This window comes from Sceloporus undulatus, chromosome 3, assembly GCF_019175285.1.
Source record: "Sceloporus undulatus isolate JIND9_A2432 ecotype Alabama chromosome 3, SceUnd_v1.1, whole genome shotgun sequence".
Classification (NCBI taxonomy): Eukaryota; Metazoa; Chordata; class Lepidosauria; order Squamata; family Phrynosomatidae; genus Sceloporus; species Sceloporus undulatus.
The window spans coordinates 23,496,259-23,511,176 of record NC_056524.1 but is presented as its reverse complement, the minus strand read 5'-3'; the positions used below and the strand labels follow the sequence as shown (position 1 = coordinate 23,511,176).

General features: G+C 41.9%; 1 long non-coding RNA gene across 1 annotated transcript in view; it reads right to left on the bottom strand.

Moving 5' to 3' along the window:
- Positions 1–13,887, bottom strand: part of LOC121926577 — a 39,215-nt gene extending 25,328 nt beyond the window's left edge. The window contains exon 1 of the long non-coding RNA XR_006103045.1: positions 13,808–13,887. This is a non-coding gene — a long non-coding RNA (uncharacterized LOC121926577). The remainder of the gene's footprint in view (positions 1–13,807) is intronic.
- Between the last annotated feature and the right edge of the window lie 1,031 nt (positions 13,888–14,918).

Genomic DNA, 14,918 nt, shown 5'->3' with positions numbered 1-14,918 from the left:
GGTAGGAATTCTACAGTACATAAAAGAGAGACAAGGGAAAGGAGTTATTTTAGCATCTTAATATAGTATTCAGCTGAGTTTTCTTTATCTTTTTTCTCCCTGTTCCTAATATATTATTCCTATCTCTGCAGTTGTTAGCCTAATTGGAAGATTTCCTGTTTGAAATGCCGAGTAATTTAAAGTGACTAGCAGTTGTTCAGGGATACTCCCTTTTTAGGACATAACATCATCTGACATCTTCAGCTCTCTTCAGAGGTGCAGCATCTTTTCAAACTGATTGTTGCTTCCTCCATCACCCTTCAGGTTATCTGACATCCATATAAGTGCTCCAATTTTGAGAGGTTGACTATTCAAATAAAAGAAATGAAGAATCCAAATCAAGCTTCCTTTTTTCTAATAATAGTTTCCTCTGATGATGCATAAAGCAGACTCCCTCAATTCTTGATTGGCTTCTCTATCCCCTATAGGGCACATATGGAATCCCATTATATACTTGGACTGAAATCTGCTAAACTTTTAAAGGGATAATTTGCTACCAAGAGCAGCTTCTTGGAAGGGGTGCGATTGGTGCATTCGTGAGCCCCGATCACATAACCTTTTCGGTGCTGCACCATGCTCACGCCATCATGTCCCCACCCATATAGATGGGGGCAAGCAATGATGGCAGCCTCCTTCACAAGTAGGGCTGTTGGGCATGTAAATGCCCAGCCTCATCTAGTCCTAGTTCATGCCGCAAAGTACCCATCTGTGTAGCGGGCCTGAGTCTCCTCTTTTAAATGCCCCAGCTGAACACCCATATAATGCATCCCTGTTAGTTGAGCCTGTTCATAGTAGTACGTGACCTATTTAGTATGCATCCTCTTGAAATGTGACCTGCTAAGTAATGTTACTATACCTACATAGAGATAGGATGCTTTATGTTTCATCATATGGAAAGGTATATGTGCATGTATGTCTCTTTCCTTTGTGTCAGTCTTTTGGGTCATGAGACCACAGGCAGCTATTTCACTGCAGCAACTAAATCTTTTGATTCTCCTCACTTCTGTGCAGACATTGGCTTAATTGCAATGAGGCAACAAACTCATATTTTGTGGATAACAATAGCTTCCTTACAGGGCATGTGTGTGTGTGTACATGTGTGTACATGTGTACACATATGGAATTTGTTGGAGAAACTGGAAATATTGCCTGGCCTAAGACATGCAGGGTTGAACCAGAAGCTGAAAGACAATATCCTTCTGTTATTCATGTCAGCCTTTAAGGAAAATTATAGAATCTACCATTAAATGCTAATACTCCTAAAATGTGTCAAGCATTCCAGCATTAAACAATGAAGTGTGACATCTTGCCTTCAGTAAGTGGTGCATTATGGACAGAAAACATACTTATAGGGAAGATCACTTTGAGACATGGCTAATGAGATCAACAATCAACTCCTTTGTTAGTCTGAACAGAGCAATGATTTCTCCTTCTCAGACAGATGAGTCAGGTCAAGTATTCAGTAATGTCTTTTATACGGATACCAGCCTGAAACAGGGGGCCTGTATGCATGGGCCTAAAAGCCTGTGGTCCCCCATTTTGTATCATCCTGTCTGAATGACACATAGCATTAGCCCCAGGCTGGGTTCAGCCAGCCTGGACACCAATCCAGTAATCCTGGACTGATCCTGGCTGAAAGCTGTCTTAATCCAGTCCCAAAAGATCATCTGTTTGCCACGGACCTTCCAGGAAACTCCATGGTGACAACCACCAGACTGGAAGGTCCCATTTGTTGCTTACTTGCCAGTACCATTGCGCCCATCCTGAAGACCCCTGTTGTGGCCTCTGATGGCAGAAGGGGCAGGTGACCACCCTGTTTCTGCCTTACAGGCTGTGGTGAGGGCCTTTGAGAAGGAAACAATAGTGTTGGCAGGTAAGGTTCACGTGGCAGCAGTGAGTCTATGGTGTAGCAGTAGGCTGGCATGTAAACACCTGTCTGTCACCATGCTAGCATGGGAACTGATCCAGGTCAGAACCAGGGGCAGGATACTACAGGCCAAACCTGTGGTATCCTACCAGTCTGCTCAGGCCCATGATTACCTTTTGTTAAGCCAAGCATCAGATAATGTCAGTCAGAAAACCTGGATGAACCTGTGCAGTTTGCTGTTTGTTATAGAGAAGCTCTCTGGAAAGTCTTTCCTTCACCCAAGTACCATAACAAGATTCAAATTCATTGAAGGGAAAGGATCTGCTTGAAGATTTCACATTCGACAAAGAACTCCATCTAGGAGAACAGTCTGCTTGCTATGCACATCTTTGAGTTCTGAAAAGAGATCTTGTAGCATCTTTGAGACTAACTGAAAGAAAGAAGTTGGCACCATAAAGTTTCATAGACTAAAGTCTATTTCCTCAGATGTATTTGGTCAGGTGAGGGAGTAGACTTTAGTCTATGAAAGCTCATGCTACAAACTTCTTTCTTTTTCATATAGTCTCAAAGGTACTGCAAGATCTCTCTACATACTGATCCTACAGACTAACACGACTATATTTTTTAGTTCTGAAGAAGCTTTTTGCCTGTTGGTATTGGAGGTGTCTCTGAGAAACCACTAGCCGGTTTTGCCTAGCTCCCTTCAGAATGAAATCTCAGATTCCCCAGAATTCTGAATGTTTAGTGAAATAATTGTATTAGCTTACTGTCTTTCTTCACATCTGATTCTAGCTCAAGAAAACCCTAGTTCATCTCTCTTTCTCTTTTTTGTACTACTACTCCAACCAGAGGAACCTCTTAACTTCTCTTCAGGTAAATCTGACAAAATCTAGGAGTAGTGAATTCTGTCACCCTAAAATTGATCTTCTGGGGGATATATTCCATGTGCATCAGCAGCTCCTCAGTAATAGCCTTTTTGTGGCATGTGGCTTAGGAATAAACCTGACATGTTTTGACTGCTACTATCACATTATCTCTCCCTTGCCCTGCATCCTCTGCATTTCATATTGCTTAGCCTCAAGCCCTTTCAGGCTTCTGAGCTTATGATTTGAGTTACTGGTTCTCCATCATGAAACAATTCTCTTATATTACAGTGTATCCACTCTATAGAATTGTAGTAGTTTTGTTCCATTTTAACGGCCTCTGCTTCATCCTATGGAATTCTGAAATTTGTGTGAGGTACACAGAATTGTCTACTTGAGGGGTGTAGTGAGACAATTTTCAAGAGGAAAGGGCAGTTAAGAGATAGTCAGATCTGTACAATACTCCTGCAAGATGTACAGGCATATGTTTGAAAATGGAACCCCTCAAGACAGCAAGAATGAGCTGGAAAGCCTATTGAGTCTGATCCTATAGCTAGCACCTATGCTGAACTCCATCAACAAGTTTGCAAAGTTTCCTGATTATATTGGGAGCCCTGGTGGTGCAGTAGTTAAACGCCAGTACTGCAGCCACAATGTTGTGAGTTCAATCCAAAGGGCTCCAGGTTGACTCAGCCTTCCATCCTTATGACCTAAGCAAGCCTTAAGAGTCTTTCACACCTTTACAAAGGACCCCAAATTCAATGACAATTGGTTCTGATGTGGAGCCTATGTGAAGAATCAACCAACACTCCCTGCTTCCTACTTCTCAAGGCCTTTTGATGAAGTCACTCTTAGCTTTGTTCCTCCCTTGCTAAAATCATTGCCTTGGCTAGGCTTTGCTTCATTTAAAATGAATTCACTCTTTCAGAACCTCAGAGTCTGGAATTTTTCTCAGAAAACCTTGGTAGTGCCTTCTCTTTTTCAAAATGAGAGCCAGCATGGCACAGTGGCTTGAATGTTGGACGACAACTGTGGAGACCAAGATTCGATTCCCAGCTTGACCGTAAAATCTTGGGAAACTCACATGGTCTCAGCTTCAGGTAAAGGCAGTGGTAAGCCTCCTCTGAAAAACTCTTGCCAAGAAAACCCCATGATACGTTCACCCTAGAGTTGCCATATGCCGGAAACAACTTGAAGGTACACAGCAACAAAGTTCTGATTTTGAGGTCCTTTACTTAATGCTTTCAGGGCCAGGCATGTTCCTTACTGCCTCACAAGAAAAATCCAGCAGAACCCAAGGGATGTATCTTTTGACATCTCTAAAATATGTCTTTCCCTGTATACTGGGCCCTTGGTATCCAGGACCCCCTGTGGATGCCAAAATCCATGGATGCTCCTCAAGTCTTATTAAATATAATGGCATAGTAAAATGGTGTCCCTTATGTAAAAGGACAAAATCAAGTTTTGCCTATGGAAATTTGTATATTTTTAAAGTATTTTCAAGCTGTGGATGCTTGAATCTGTGGATAAAAAAAATCCATGGATAAGGAGGGCTGATTGTACATTGCAGCCCCTCAAAACTGATCCTTCTTTCTCTCTCTCTCTCTCGCACGCGCATGTGTGTGTGTGTGTGTGGAGATTAGAGGCAGCATTATATTGCCCTTTGATTTAAAACTCTTTTTTCTTCTTCTCTCTCCCTGCTCTTTAGCAACCCGAATGCTCCAGAATAGTCAATTCAAAACCTATACACTGGTGCCTCGGGTTACGAAATTAATTCGTTCCGCCATTCCTTTCGTAACCCGAAAATTTCGTAACTCGAAACACTTGTTCCATTGAAAATAACTAATGCGTTCTATGACCTCAGACTGAACCTGCAAGTCAAAACAAAGTTAGAATAGAGGCCTATTAAGCTAAGTACCCTACAATACAATGCAATACAAAGTTGCCTGAGGCACTAAAGAGCTTAAGAATGACTTGCAGGTCCATTCTAAAGGTTTGTAAAGGATAAAGAAAAAAAGTTTTTTTCTTATCTTTGCTGGTCCTGGCATCTCAGAGTGAGGGAGGGGGGGGGGGGGGGGGGGGGGGGGGGGGCGGCCAAGACTGCCAAATTTAAACCCAGACAACCAATTCAACCAATTTAACCAATTCAACCAATTTAAAAAAAAATTCAACCAATTTAAAAAAATTCAACCAATTTAACAAAGTTAACCATTTTAACAACAATTTTTTTTTTAAATTTGGTGTTTTTTTTTAAGGGTCATCAGCACCTTTGCCCTTCTTGGATGACGGTTCTCCCTCTTTTGTGAAGAACTGGTCCAAGGATGTCTGCTTTTGCCGGGCCTTAAGCAGGTTCCTAAAATGGCTAAGGCAGACATTATCAAAATGTGCAATGGCATGGCTGGTGAGCACCTTCTCAGGGTGATGCTTCTCAACATAAGAAGACACATTGTGGAATTGCCGCAAAATGTCTTTAATTTCTGCCGTTGGCAAAAATGCCCCCGCCGCCTCCTCCTCCTGGCCCCTGTCAAAATGGAGCACGTCCTCATCCACGGCCGAGTGTTGCATGGCCGCCAAGGCCTTGAGGTCCTCTGTTGTCAGGTCCTCACTGTGCTCCTCAATGAGTTCCTCCACGTCCTCGTTGTCCACGTCAAGTCCCAGGGACCTTGCGATGGAGACAATCTCAGCCACCTCTTCTTCACCTGGCTCAGCACCCTCGGTCTGTGACCCTTCCAAGGAAGAAGCATCAGGCCACAGCTTCCTCCACGCAGCAATCAGGTTGCGCCTGGTGATCTCCTGCCAGGCCAAGTCCACCATCTTCAAGCACACGACGATATCAAAATGCTGCTTCCAGAACTCTCGCAGGGTCAGCTGTGTGCTCTCCGTTACATCAAAACACCGCTTGAAGAGGTGCTTGGTGTAGATCTTTTTGAAGTTGGCAATGACCTGCTGGTCCATGGGTTGCAAGAGGGAGGTCGTGTTGGGCGGCAGAAACTGGACCTTGATGAAGGAGAACTCTGCAAGGATATCCTTTTCCAGGCCAGGCGGGTGCGCAGGAGCATTGTCCAAGAGGAGGAGGCACTTCAAGGGCAAATCCTCTTCCTCCAGGTACCGCTTCACAGTCGGGGCGAAGACACTGTTGATCCACTCCACGAAAAGGAGGCGTGTGACCCATGCGCGGCCATTGGAACGCCACATCACTGGCAACCTGTCCTTTTGAATGTTGTGTGCCTTGAAGGCCCTTGGATTTTCTGAGTGGTAGACCAACAGGGGCTTGATCTTACAGTCCCCGCTGGCATTCGCACACAACGCAAGTGTGAAGCGGTCCTTCATAGGCTTGTGGCCTGGCAATCTCCTCTCCTCCTGGGTGATGTAGGTGCGGCGAGGCATCTTCTTCCAGAAGAGGCCCGTCTCGTCGCAATTGAACACTTGCTGCGGGACGTAGCCTTCCTCCTCCATCATGGCCTTGAACTTGATGACAAATGCTTCGGCGGCCTGGTGGTCTGCGCTGGACGCCTCGCCGTGACGGACGACAGAGTGGATCCCGGTCCTCCTTTTGAACCTTTCAAACCAGCCACATGAGGCTTTGAATTCCGGGGTGGCTGGCTCCTCCTGGGAAGAAGTTTCTTCGCCTGCCTCCTTGCTGGCCAGGTCTTCAAAAATGGTGGTGGCCTTCTCACAGATGACCGAGGTGGTCACAGTGTCCCCGGCTCGCTCCTTTTCTTTAATCCAGAGGAGCAGCAGGCGCTCCATCTCCTCGTGCTTTGGTGTCCTCTGCTTGGCAATCGTAGTCACGCCTTTCGCAGGAGCCACAACGCTTCTGATGGCCTCCTTCTGCTTGAGGACAGTGCCAATTGTCGAAGGGTTTCTTCCATACTCCTTGGCAATGTCCACCAAGCGCACGCCCCTCTCATGCTTGGCGATGATTTCCCTCTTGTCCTCCAAGGACAAGGGAGCCCTCTTCCTTTTGTCACCGCCGCTTTTATCTGTGGCTTTCTTGGGAGCCATAGCTCAAGCCTAAAAAGGACAAAAGGCACAGGCACTGAGCAAAAGCCACAATTGGAAACCACCCCCACCCCCAAGGTCACACTCTCTGGCCCACATGGAGCCAAGGCCAAACTTGCAAAACTCACACCCCACACTTTGAAATCATCACAGCCATGAGCAAAGCACCCCAGAACCCTAACCCAAAGGCCAAAACCCCCAAATCTGAACATGCAACCCCATGGTCTCACTCTCTGGCCCACATGGAGCCAAGGCCAAACTTGCAAAACTCGATGCCCACACTTTGAAATCATCACAGCCATGAGCAAAGCACTGATGCAGCCAAACCCCAGAAGCCCCAAATCTGAAAATGCAACCCCATGGCCACACACCCCACACTCTGAAATCATCACAGCCATGAGCAAAGCACCCCACCACCCCACAGCAAAAGCATGGTCACACTGTCTCACCCCACAAGAAGAAGGTATAAATCCATACACCTACCTGTACAGGAATTCCTGATGGCAGGTCTTGATCCGAAGTGTACACCTGGCACTGTACACGTACAGTACAAAGCCAGAACAAGTCCAAAGGCAGAAAGCCAGAAAAAGTCCAAACCTCTACTGGAACCACGAGTTAGAGTTCAGAAGCAACTCTTCCTCAACAGTCCACAAGGCCAGACAAAGGGGGCAGATCAATGGAAGCCGGCCTTTGTTTCTGAAGCCAGGCCACCCCCCCCCCCCCAATTTCGTTAGCCAATCCAGATGATCAGCTTGATTTCTCAAGCCAATCACTACTGCTAACGAAATTCAAAATTCGCGCCAAAGCTAACCCCTAACCCAGCCCCCTTTCCGTTAGCACTGCAAAGCCTATAGCTGCACTTTGCAGCATTTGAATTTCGCGCCGAAATGAATTTCGTAACCCGAAAAATATTTCATAACCCGAAACAGTTTTTCCCAATCCAACTTTTTCGTATCCCGGAAATTTCGTAACCCGATCATTTCGTATCCCGAGGCACCAGTGTACAGCCTTGAGTTTTCTCCTTTTGAGTTGGTATCTCCCCATCCATACAAATTGTACTCCATTAGGTAATTGTATTTTCCAAGTACTGTTTGCCATTTGTGAAGCTCTGCCATAATATTTCCTATTCCCTGGTGCAATTATTGTATATATCTTGACTGCTGCATGTTCAATAAAATTCCCCTTTTAGAAAGCTAAGTATGAATATGGTTTACTGAGTCTAATTTACCTAATATATGTCATCGGCCAAGGTCACAAGATCCCTGACAGCCACATATTTTCAGAACATGTGTGAGTTCATGTGCTCTGAGGTCATGCCAAGTTAACAAGGTAAGAACAAAAATGGGAAGCAAAAGAGTTGGGGCATTGGTGATATAATAGAGATGGGAGGAAATGTTCATAGGTAATAATAATAAAAATAAACTGCAATTAATGCATGCTATTTAGAAAATATGTTGTAAATCTTCAAAAAAGCAAATACATTAAAATTATATTTGTGACATGCATGCAAAACACTTGTGTAAACAAGAGTGATTAGGAATTAAATGCAAAATATGGAACTGAAGCAAATATATGGGGGCACAATTCTTATTGTGGGCAGTTCCCTCATTTGAATGCCCACCCTGCTGTTACATCCTTATCTCTTTAGCCTTTCCCTGATCTTTAGCACTAGATAATTCTAGCACAGAAATCTAACTCCCTGACCAAACTACAAATTGCAGATTTCCATAGGACTGAGCCGTAGTTGTTAAAGTGGTATGAAAGAGCTACAATTGTAAAGTGTGGACAAAGCCTTAAATGGTTATTTGTTTTATGCACTTACTGTCTGCCACTTATGAAACTCTACCATAATAACTGGTGTTCCTCATTGTGTGTGCAGTCATTGTATATATATTGATTCTGGTGTGTTTAATTAAATTCCCCTTCATTTAATACCATATGAATGCAGGTTAAAATGTCAAAGGGCCCTTACATGTGAGCATACTCAGAACATGTATAAATTTACAGTTGTACTCTGAGAGCATGTCTCATCACAGTAAGATTAAAAATAAATGCAGGCACACAGGAAAGATACAGGAAACAAACAAACAAAAAAGGTGGCATGATAGGCAAAAAGAAAAAAGGAAGGGGAAGAGAGAACAAACGATAAGAAAGCTATGCTAAACCCCACTCCAACATTCCAACAATCAATATATATAAACCCAATAACAAAGAAAGGTCAACTACACTTCTAACAACCCCAAAAGATATTCCTGCATCTCTTGAAGAATAAGCAGCATCCTGAACCACAATGATCCAATCTCCTTCATCACAATATCTGCAGAAACCTATGATAGGGAGTTAATATGTTGATTGCTGTATCATGACAGGATGGACAAAGAACTACAGATGCATCCCTCCAACATTTTATAGATGAAGACTTGGACACTTGTATCCAAGCAACATCAGAGTATGATTAAGATTGGAAAAATTATTAATGAACAAGAACACACAAACTAGGAGGGACTGCAGCAGATTGCTTTTACCTGAAGCTCCTGGAAAGAGCAAGATTCCAGCTCTCCTCTCCTCTCCCCCATAAATTGGAAATACAATTTGAAATCACATAACACCACCACCAACAACAATAATAACAACAGGCAGAGAAGGCTAAAAAGCTTGCAAAACTACAAATCTCTTGTTTCCATAGGACGGAGGAACAGCACTTAAAAGTGGTGGCAAACTGCATTATTTCTATAATGTAGACACACCCATAGGGCCAGCATGGTGTAGTGGTTTGAGAACTGGACTGTTACTCTGGAGACCAGGGTTCAAGTCCCTGCTCAGCCATGGAAACCCACTGGGTGACCTTGGGCAAGTCACATTCTCTCAGACAGAGGAAGGCAAAGGCAAACTCCTTCTGAACAAATATTGCCGAGAAAACCCTATGAAAGGTCCACTTTAGAGTTGCCATGAGTCAGAAATGACTTGAAGGCACACTACAACAATATAATTACTATCAGAATCTTGGTTCTGATACTTACATATGTGTGCCTCGATACCTAATCCTTGGTAGCAGAGTAGTTCTTGATAGCAGGCTGCTAAATGTATGGACTTTCCTTTCAAAAGATTTAAACACATAGAAGATCATAAAATTTTGACTATTGTGTCAAAAGCAGAATAGCTCAGTCACACTGAGCTGACAAGATGCAATAGGGACTACATGTATAAACTAGCTCATGATGCAGGAACTATCTCATGCATTTAGTTTGTTTGCAAGAGTTGTTTCATGACAGAATTGAAAACTGCTTGGTAAAACAATTTTCACTTCTTATTTAGAGACAAAAACCACAGAAACTGCATCTGCACTTCAGAAATAATCCAGGTTGACACCGCCTTAATTGCCACGGCTCCATGCTATGGAATTCTGAGAACTGTAGTTTGTTGTGGCACAGAACTCTCTGACAGAGAAGGCTAAATGTCTCATAAAACTACAAATCCCAGAATTCCAGAGCATTGAGCCATGGCAGTTAAAGTGCTGGCAAACTAGATTATTTCTGCAGTGTGAATGAAACCAAAGAGACTACCAGACACAGCTAAACTATATAACTGGAACATTGTTAGTGTCATACACCTGTGTAAGTTCCTTTACACAAATCTATTCAGTTTATGGTTGTGTAAGTGGAGTTCCACAAGGGTAATTTCTTCAGAGGGGCCTAATCCTACTTTTACTCCCAGCTAGTGTAGAGCCACAGAGCCACTTGGATTTATCTAAGTGTTATTTCACCATTCAACAATTGATTCAAGATCTCCTTTCTACTTGGGAATAATTTCAGCCATACAGTTGTGCATTTTTGGATGGCACATAAATATTTGTCTGTACCTTCAGTATGCCAATTTCTTCACTGGAATTTCAGAAACAACCTTTGTGCATGCCCCATTGCAGAGAGGGTCAAGAGACAGGTAAATTGACAAATGCACAATGGGTTAAACAGTGTTGGTATTCAGCCAAAAGGTGGTACAGTGCAACCACCATGTAACTCCATGAATATGGATTTACATTATATAAACATGATGTTGGATTTCAGCCTAAATATGAACCATATGAATAGGGATGCTAGGTGAAGAACAGGCAAAAGTGAACTTCATAAGGTTTTCCTTGTCACGCAAGTTCCACCTACTGATATTTCCTTTTTCACACAACCATTAAAGGTACAAGAGCCCTTTACTAGATTTTACCTGGCAACCCCTTGTTTCTTTATACAGTATATGAACTATATATATGTGAAATAAATATATACACAGGAGACTTCTTTGAGATAAACTCCTAGGCTCTGCCTAGTTGCTAGGCAACACTCTTCTTGTCAACTCTGTTTTTTACCCAACACTGTTGATCAGCTTTGAAACCTGGTTGACCTCTTACTAGCAGATTTCCTAAGCACTCCAATATATAAAGAACAAATTAACCCTTAGCTGTATCTCCCCCAATATGACCTTTTGCTGTCATTTCCTCCAACAGCTGCAAAAATTTCTGCTTTCTGTATCATGGTTATATGATGCATGCAGAATATAAATATAAACAATAATACCTGCACCATGGATAGAAAAGTGTCATTTATTCTTACAAAGCAACCTGAAGACTACCAAAAATAAAGGGAGGGTTATATTTGTCAGCATTTGTTCTGTGGGTTGTTGTGTTGGTGAGCTAGTATATTTCCATGCTAGTAGCAGCTAAATTTGGGAATATGAAAAGATGGTGTGGAGCTAGCCTCCACAATTGGATGATGCATCAGGTAACTAGTTTATAAAAATCAAACCACATAGAAGTTTCTTTGGGTAGCTTTTGTGTGGGTGGAGTAACTTAACTTTTGTAGCATCTCTCAGTTGCACAGCATTTTTATAATACCACAACAATTTGTTAATCCTTGACATAGTGAAGTTACCAAAAGCTGAGACTTCTCCACTGGTCTCACAGATCAGGAACCTTTCTTCTGAAAGCTTCCTTGCATGGTGACAATATCAGCATATGAAAATGTAATGAAACAAACCAATCCTTCTTCCTGAATTAAAATAATTGGGAAATGTCTCCTTTTGAAGAATTTGTAAAAATAAAAATTAACATGAACCTTAGGCATTGCATGCTCGTACATTTGCAGGGTGCATCTACACTATAGAAATAATGCACTTAGACACCACTTTTAAATGTTGTAGCTCCATCCTATGGAACCCTGGGAAACAAAGGGGCTTGACAAATGGCGAGAAAAGGGCGTCTGTTCCAGGCCAAAGTTTTACAAGTATTTAGTCTTCTCTGCCAAAGAGTGCTGGTGCCTCACAAAACTACAAATTCCAGAATTCTTTAGGATGGAGCCATGATAGTTAAAGTGTTGTTAAACTGTGGATGCATCTGCAGTTGATATGTTCTTGAAATGAATCTTTGCTATGGCTCCAACATGGATAATAAATAAAAACCTTGCAACAATTAGCCAACAATTTACACACACAGGACTATGTGACAATTTCATGTATCTCACAGACATGTTGACTTTTCTTTTAAAAAGGAAATACTAGTTACTAAGTCTAAGGATGTGGGAAAAGGAAGTTTTATTTCTTTTTCTCAAAATCTGTTGGAGCTACTCAGCATCCACCCTGCTTTCTCATTTCATCACAGACAGACATATAGTGGTTTGCAGGCCTCCCCCAAAGAATGGATGCATGCTTTGATATGCACATTTCCTAATGTATGCTTGTGTAGGCATTTTTCTTTATGTACACTGTTGAAAATGCATTTCCCCATGTTTTTCTGCCTGTGTCAAATTATGCATTTTTAGCTGGGTGAACTTACTTCTACAGATTTTTTATAAATAGAAAAATATCCAATGCTCACAGGTTTTTTTCCTGGTGACAGAAAACTGAAAGATGCAAACACACATGTGTGTTTTAAAAATAGTCTTCAAGATCACAAAATGGATAAATTCATAATAATTCTTGGATAACATGATTCCCTCCCATCCCTATTTGTGGTCAAATATGATTTTAAAATTTAATGGATCAGAAACATGGTTGGGGGGGGGGGGGAATGAAAGCCACTTATTGCACCACCAGCAGTCTGCCATTCTTCCTACTTTGTCAGTATGCATGCTTGCTTTCTAGTGCCTCTCTGCCATTTAGAAGTTTAGTTTGTTCCCATTATCAGTAAGTGTGGGTATAAAAATTGGCTAACTCTCTCATTAGCATTAATTAAAATTACTTCTGTAAATCCCTAGACTATCTACTTGAGAATAAAACTCCATGTTTTCAAGGAGATAAAGAAAATGCATCACAGATTCACTTGACAAAGTAGAAAGCATCAGAAGGAGGATGGGAAGAGGGAAAAGCAATAAACAGGAGATATAAAGAGAGATCCTTCTGGGCGCTGGTCGCAAGAATAAAGCCCTTAGAGAGTTTTGCATTCAAAAACATGGCTTAGCAAGTTTCTGCTGAAATGAGTTTTATATTCAAAAAGCGGGCTTGGTGAGTTTTTGCTAAACTAATTGCTTAGAAGCTTTCAATAGCAGGGCAAGTTCAGAATTAAGAATGTCTCAGGGATGCAGCCTGTTTGTCAGTCTCAAAAATGTATGCAATCCTCAGCAATTTCCCCTGAAATGTCTAAAGCATTCCAGCAAGCATTCCAGCAATTCCTGGAAACTATTCTTTCATTTTCACCAGCTTTTTCATAACTTCTTCATGCAAAAAGAACTGGTTCAGCCATCTACTCCTTGCTTGTCCATTGGCAGTTTCAGTTACAAGGTGGTGATGGTGCCACAAGGAGTGATCACCGTTTGCAGCTTAATAATAATAATAATAATAATAATAATAATAATAATAATAATAATTGTATCCTGCTCTTTTCCCAGATCTGGGACTCAGAGCAACTAAAGATATGCATATAGAACAGTGGTATACACTGACTACAGTTTGGACCACATGTTGACAATTTTAAAAATAGCCCAATGCAGACCAAATTGACTGATTCAGCAGCTCCCCCCTCCCAATTTGGCTTGGGTACAAACTTGAATCTTACCTCAGGAATTAAGATTTCAAAGCTTCCTTTTGAGAATCACCGGATGGCAAGGAGCAGCATTCCCTTCTCTTGCCTGTTTGCCAAAAAGGGATGAATTTTGTACAGTAAGAGACTCTTAGGAAGGGATTATCTCTGACAAAAATGAGATAAAGGAACAGGAAGCTGATTCTGCAGCTCTCTGCAAAAATAAACTTTACAATTAAGGACTTTCCCAAAAGAAGATATCATTATATTCCTCAGTGATGTTTGTCCCTCATAACTTGACTAAGAAAAAAGAGAGACAGTATGATGTAGTGGACTAGGATTCTGGAAGATGAGAGTTCAAATCCTCACTTGGCCATGGAAATGGACTTTGTGATCTTGGGCAAGTCACACACTCTCAACCTCAGAGGAAAGCCAGGGCAAACTCCCTCTGAACAAATCTTGCCAAGAAAACCCTGATTTAGGATTTCCTTAAATCTGAAATGTCACAAAGTCACATAGCAACAACAAAAGATCCTAAATATGATCCATATAGTAATACTACAGAGCACATGGGATCTGATCCCTGCAAAAATGTATAAAAGAAATATGAGCCAATTACAAAAAAGAAATCACTTTTCCATTAAATAGACAGAAAGTTAACATGCAGAGCAACACCATCAAGTTCTTAGAAGTAAAGAATGCATGTATGTTCAAGGAGACAAAGCCCACAAACCCCATCAAAATTATCCTGAAGCTGTTACTTAAACATAAATAGCAAAGGAGATGGATTATTGGAACATAAGCATGAACAGGGAATCCATGTAAAATGTCTGAAGGACAGTCAGCGTAAAAGCCATAGGCTAACAGTAATTTATAATTATATAGAATATGTCTAGCAAACTACACTGAAGGTGAGAGATGTAGGCCAAGAGCAAGTGATGTGATTGCTGTCCAACTTGAAATAAGAGACCAGACACATATATGGGTTGTAAAATGGGCCACTTTATTGAATTAACCTATTTAACTGTCTTCTTGAAAACCTGTAAAAATTTAAGGGAGCAACCTGGTGAGGGAGTAGCTGTGGCAGGTGGTCTATTCCTCAGACCGCCTCCTCAGCTTCCCCTGGGCAAAACACCAGAGCTCCATG